We start from the raw sequence: 6,364 nt of genomic DNA on the forward strand, positions 1-6,364 counted from the left end.
AAAGTGCCAAGATTGTTGGAAATTCTTGTTTGTCTTTAAGGCCTGACGAGAGTTAAATCATTTTGAAGATGAGTGACGAGAGAAAGTCGAAGATACTCCAAAGAGTTACTTCAAAGTGTCGCATCATACGTTGATTTAAATCGCGGCAATTCTCCGAAGCTAACTAAGGAACGATCCGAGAGAGTGTTCCTCTTTTCTAACTCATTTTCTATAGCTCTGTGGGTAAATTCTCACGATTAGCGCGTACAGCTCAATCAGTGTCTCAAAATACAACCAATGGTCCAAATCCGACGCTTGATATGGGTCACTAGAACAGTAGGACTCAGAAGAGAGAAATGGCTCATCTGCCATACGCATCTGGAAGACGACTGCTGGGCCCTTCGTGTACAACGCGTGCGTTACGGTCGAAAGGGTCAAGCCGGCCAAGCATGTCACCCAACAACCATGTTTGCAGTCAAGTGGGTCAAGCCGCGATGAGCAATTCGCTTCGATGGTCCCGGTTCATGTTTGATGATAGATCAAACTAATACGATTCTTCTTCCGTCACAAAACCAACAAAACATCCGAAAAACTAATCTTTTCAAGTTCCCAGCGAAGGCATTATCGAATCTAAGGGCCAAAGGCGAAAGGATAACAATAAGTGAAACCGGACACGCAAAATAGAGCCAGCAGGCGAGGGAACATTAAGGGACTTAGAATTGGAAAAGAACTTCACGCTTCAGAGGGTCGGGAAGTTTCGTTCTTATGTGTTCAATAACCTTCAGGAAGATTTTACAAAGGGCGTAAACAGAAGCGGAACGGAACCGCACCTTCAGCATGCCCCGACCCGAGATGTCAGGCGTGGTCGGTCAGCTATCAAGGAGCTGTATGTGTAAGCAAATATGTGTTGGTCAAAAGGCCATTATCCAAATAAGAGGAAGATAAAAGGTGAATAGGATGAGTGTTATCTTAACGCTTGTTAACGGTTATAAAATATTATCTCTTTATGAATAAAGCATGTGAAAGTTCTGCCGGCAATGAATTTAAGACGAAAAATAAATAATGCTTTGCAGCGAGGAATAAAATAACATAGTAATGAGGTCTACTTACGCGCAAATTTTCTATTACGGGGAGTTAAATAATGTCTCAAATTTCGCATATTTATTTAATTATTCTCTTCAAAAATACAGGGAAACCCCTCCCCCCACCCTCTTTTTGAAATGGCATGTTTTCCGCAATTAAAAATATAAACATAACGTTTATTTTAGTTTACTTATGTATTTTATTATTTATAAGTGAGCAAGAAATAGCATTCTTATGATTGCTTTCAGTAGCATGGTAACATTTCATTCACGAGGAGTGCTCCAAGCATTATACATACGGGGGGGGGGTACCGTTTAATAGGCAACACATATTAATCGGTCATAATCGGTTAATTTTCCGATTACTTATAATCCTTCAAATTTTACCGATTAGTCATTTATTTTTTTCTTCAAAATAATATTTTTTTAAGTATCAACAGTAAATTCTGATGAATACATTTTTCAACAGTAAAGAAAAGTATTTTTCTGCAAACATTACTATAACAAGTAGAATAAAAGAATACAGAGTATAAAGAAAACAAATAGTTTAGAAACTTCGTATAACTGAATGAAATATTAAAGGATCATTTCCTAAGTTTATGTCATGATAACCTCACCCCAGCTTTTGATGATAAAGCTTTTTTTTCATTATTTGTTAATTCTAACTATACAGATGATTACATTATACATTTTACATCGTACTGTTTAAATTTTTAATATTTGATCCAACAAAATATATATATATATATATATATATATATATATATATATATATATATATATATATATATATATATATATATATATATATATATATATATATATATATATATTACTGAATTTCATTTGATTAATAAAAATATGTACATATATTCTTTTTTTTTTCGTTTACACACTAATGATTGAAGTAAAATGTCATTTTTTAAATTTACTATTTCAATTCTAAGTAAATATACACATGTTTAGCATTTTTCATGTGTCGATACTTTTCTCCTTTAGCATAGTGCTTTTACATAACCTTATATATTTTGTAAAGTATAAACATCTTGAATTAAATGGCAACTAATTATTAAAAAATAAAATTTAATTAAATGATCTCCTAAATAAGTTTGATGACCACTCACCCTAAAAAACTTTTATGTTCATGTCTAGTTAACATAATATAATTGTATTAAAAATAATACGAAAACTGGCTCGAAGAAATTGGATGAAATTTTGAAATTATTTTCGGAAAATTAGGAATGCGAAATAAAATAAATCGTCTCTCGGAAATAGATTATATATTACTTCTAAACTCGAAATTTAAATAGAACAAATATGATGTAAAAATTGACAGTGCTAAAAATAATCATTATGATTAGTCGATAAACAACAGCTGATTAATCGGTAATCGGTAATCTGCCGATTAGCTGACCGGCGCATTCCTAATAAATATAATAGCAAAAAATACAATAATTATCATTCAATAAAGATAATTAACTGCTCTAAGTTTATCAAGAGAACCCGAAAACATTTTTTTCAGCATGGTTTGTAAATCATGAAATAGAAAGTGTTCATTATATTCAATATTTACACTGTACCGAAGGTTTGAAATTAGAAAGCAATTTTTGCATGATTCTTGATAAATAAAATTATTGCTAAATCTAGCAGCGTTAATATTTTGTTAAAATGTGTTGCGTTGTTTTTCATATTTTAAAAAAGATTTTTATAATTTAGTCGTTTTGACTAGGAATGATGAAACACAAAGCTTAACGTTCGCGCAAAGCAAACAATTGGTGCTTTATGGTGTTTTTGTGTGTGAAACTTGTTTTTAAAAACTATTCTTACGTTGTTTATTTTTTTTCTTTCACACTCCATTTGAAATTTCATATTGGACGTATTTCTTTGTAATACAACAGATTTTCTTGTTTTATTGAAATACTAGCAAAAATACCCGGCGTTGCCTGGGTCAGTAATAATTATGAGAAACAATCGTTACTTGCCCTTGTTTTCTGTTTTAAGCGAAAGAATTTAAAACAAACCTTTTTGACGTGATTAAAAATCGAGCTTCTTCCTTACTCATTACTCTAAAATAGCAATAAGTATAAAGAACAAAATAATATCCAATTAGAAACGAAAGCACGACATTTAAGCATATACAAATTTGAAGAATTTCCGAAATATGAAGTTCTGAAGCTGAGAAACATTATTAAGTAGTCTTTGGGCTCAAAAACAGCGACAGTGGAAAAAACTGCCAAATGCATCAGCAACTGAAATCTTTCTGAACAAATTCTGGCGATATTTCTGCTGGTTGGTTGGATATAGTGAGCAAGTGTCGAATCAGCATAAATAATAATAATAAACAATTAACTACATAAGTTCCGTTTAAAAGTAAAATGATCAGCCAAATCCATTTATTTTTAGTCAATCATGTGGAAAAACGTTACTTTAAGATTTGACTTAAGAAAAGCCTCAAAAAGTCAGACGAAACGCAAAAATATTCAACAATACAACAATGCTTGGGAGTTGAGATGACACATTAAATAATGACTTGGGTTGATGAAAGCCTTCGAACAGGGAACAAAAAAGCTCATAACTCGTTTTTTATACAACTTAGAAACTTCGAACAGATGCTATCTTCAGCAGAAAAATTGGCGCTTTCGATGGACATATAATGTTAATATGTGCACGTTTTTTTCCACCCCCATATTGGGGCATTTATGCGAAAATTGGGACTAAAATTAGAATAAAAAGGGAACTATCAATCGGATTTTTTTCGAACTAGTCTATAAACCTTCCCAGTACCAAACTGAACAAACGGTGAAAGTTTCAGCCAAATCTGTCGGGTAGTTTCTGAGATCTTAGGGAACAAATTTACCAAACTCCATTTTTATATATTAAGATAAGGAGTAACAATTTTAGAGAGGGAATCTGACTTGATTTCGCAATAAGTATAAGCTTTCTTTTTTTTTTTTATCAAGCTATGCAGCTTTCTGCTCAGAAATAGTTTTTTTTACTACTAGGGGGCTCTGCTCCCTGTTCTCTAGCGATCACCAACCCCCGAAGATTGCTTCGCAATCTTATTTGATTCGCAAAGATTTTAATAGTCAGTTAGAAACAGATTAAAAACGCATTATGAGCTCCCTTTGGATAAAAAAGCACCCCTTCCACGGGATACAAAGTAACATGTACCAACTTGCAGAGCCGTGAGGGCTAAGGGGCTCCTGAGCATTGCAAAACTGCAGTTTTATACGCTTGAAATGTCGCTTTCATATTTGTGATCTCTATTAGTAATATATTTTGCTCTTTAGCTCGAGGCTTGATTTTCCATTACAATCGAAATCATTTTAAAGTTTGAATAAGAAAGAAGAAACATGCGATTCGAAAAGACGTAACTATGGCAACGCCAAATAAAACATTTCTAAATTTAATGGAGATGAAATTATTAGAACTTAATTTTTAACGGCTTGTAACTTTTTTTTCCCTTTGGAGATAGAAGCTTAGTTCTTCGACCATCGGTCGTGTTAGATGTGGAGTAAAAAAAGCCGCTCTTTCCAATGGTGTCAAAAAGAAAACTGTATGACAACTCCTTCGCTTTTTACTGATAGATTTAATGAAGAAAATAGTGCCTAAATTTTAGCTAAGCATAAAAAGGGTAAAGCTAAAAACGCAAATAACTCCCACCGTATTTAAGTTAGATCATTGAAACAAATTGCGTGGAACGCGGAAAATTTGGCAATTTACGCGAAATTTGAGCTTAAAAAAGTAATTACAAAAAACAAAAACTTAACTTGAATCTTAAAAAATAAAACCCCAGGGCTCAAAGTAATTTCGTTTAAAACTTCAAGGTTGTAGGTGCTATGGCGCCTCCTGGACGCAGGCCCGCCACAGTCTTCCTTCCAGAATTTTTTTGAAACCTCACTTTTATTTACTATAAAGAGATTCAAAAAGAGTATATGAGTTATATAGATTATATGATTATATGAGTTATATTATATTGATAATATGATTTATATTAGTTTCCACTCTAATGGTATCTAATGTGATTAAGCTCACAAAGGTATGAGGAGAACAAACAATCGCTATTTATAAAGCGAATTTTTTTTTTTTTTTTTTTAACCGATCCGTGATAATTACAGGAAATTAATTTTTAATGGCTTGATGAAACTGGCGCTAGATTTTGAAAACCGAAATACGTATATTATCTTGGTGATATAAGTAGCTCTGACATTTTATGCATAAGAAACCATTAGCCTTGTATTAGACAAAACTCAATTTCAGTTAAGAAAAAAAAAAATCTACTTCGCGAAAAAAACGCCTTAATTTTTTTTTTTGATTGACTTATCTTTGCAGCAATTCTTGACGATAAATATTCATAGATTTTGTTTTGCACCATACTATTTTCTTTGTCTTCAAATAATGGTGTAAAACATGCACCTCTCGATTGGTGAATTTGTTAAAGGCAATACTTCAGAGACTTCCTTAATTTATGCCTGTGGTTGTGAAATTATTCATTTCTTGAAGATACTAGATTTGGACACACATTTCTTACAATATAATGCGCTTCTTCCCATATAGAAGAAACGGAAATCAATACTAAGTTACATTCCCATGAGTAAATGGATTTGTCTTTTTGCGACGCATTATATCTAAAAGCAAACATCGTAAAATATATTTTCATTCAAAGCAGAATAATATTCTTCCTAATTCCCCGAGATTGCATACAAAATGTGAAAGTAATCTCTTAGAATTGTTCGAAAATAGTTCGCTAATAATCGGGAAAACGTATCGCTGGCATGAGTTTCTGTAGTTAATGTATTTTTCTCTGTTCTTGAAAATTTTGCTTTTTATACCTCTTATTTTGTTCTGGAATTCAAAAAACGGCTAAGGAAAAAGTCTTGCTGCATGTATTTGTGGTAAAAGCCTGAAAGTAAGTTCGCGTGAGCAGGTAAAGGACAGTAGGACAGTAACTGTAAATATTTCTTCTTCTTTTTTTTTTTTTTTTTTTGCATTTTTGTCATATCCTGTACTTTTTCTCTTTTTACGAAATTGGTTTTTTGGTATCCGCAGAAAAAAAAGTGCAAAAAAAAGTATAATTCCGACATTTCCATATTGCTAGTTTTGAGTCCAAAAAGCGTTTCTTCAATTTTAAAACTCATTTTTGCAGATACCGCCGTTTACCTACCCACGATTGTAAGGATCCACCGTATACGCTTCAACTGAAAATATCTGAACTGCTTTTTGAAAGCTATATCTTCGTATGCATAGTTTGCATTCATAGTTTTTAAATTTATGTGCACAACATGTGTGCGACAAACACAAAT

Source organism: Uloborus diversus, chromosome 1 (genome assembly GCF_026930045.1).
Source record: "Uloborus diversus isolate 005 chromosome 1, Udiv.v.3.1, whole genome shotgun sequence".
Lineage (NCBI taxonomy): Eukaryota > Metazoa > Arthropoda > Arachnida > Araneae > Uloboridae > Uloborus > Uloborus diversus.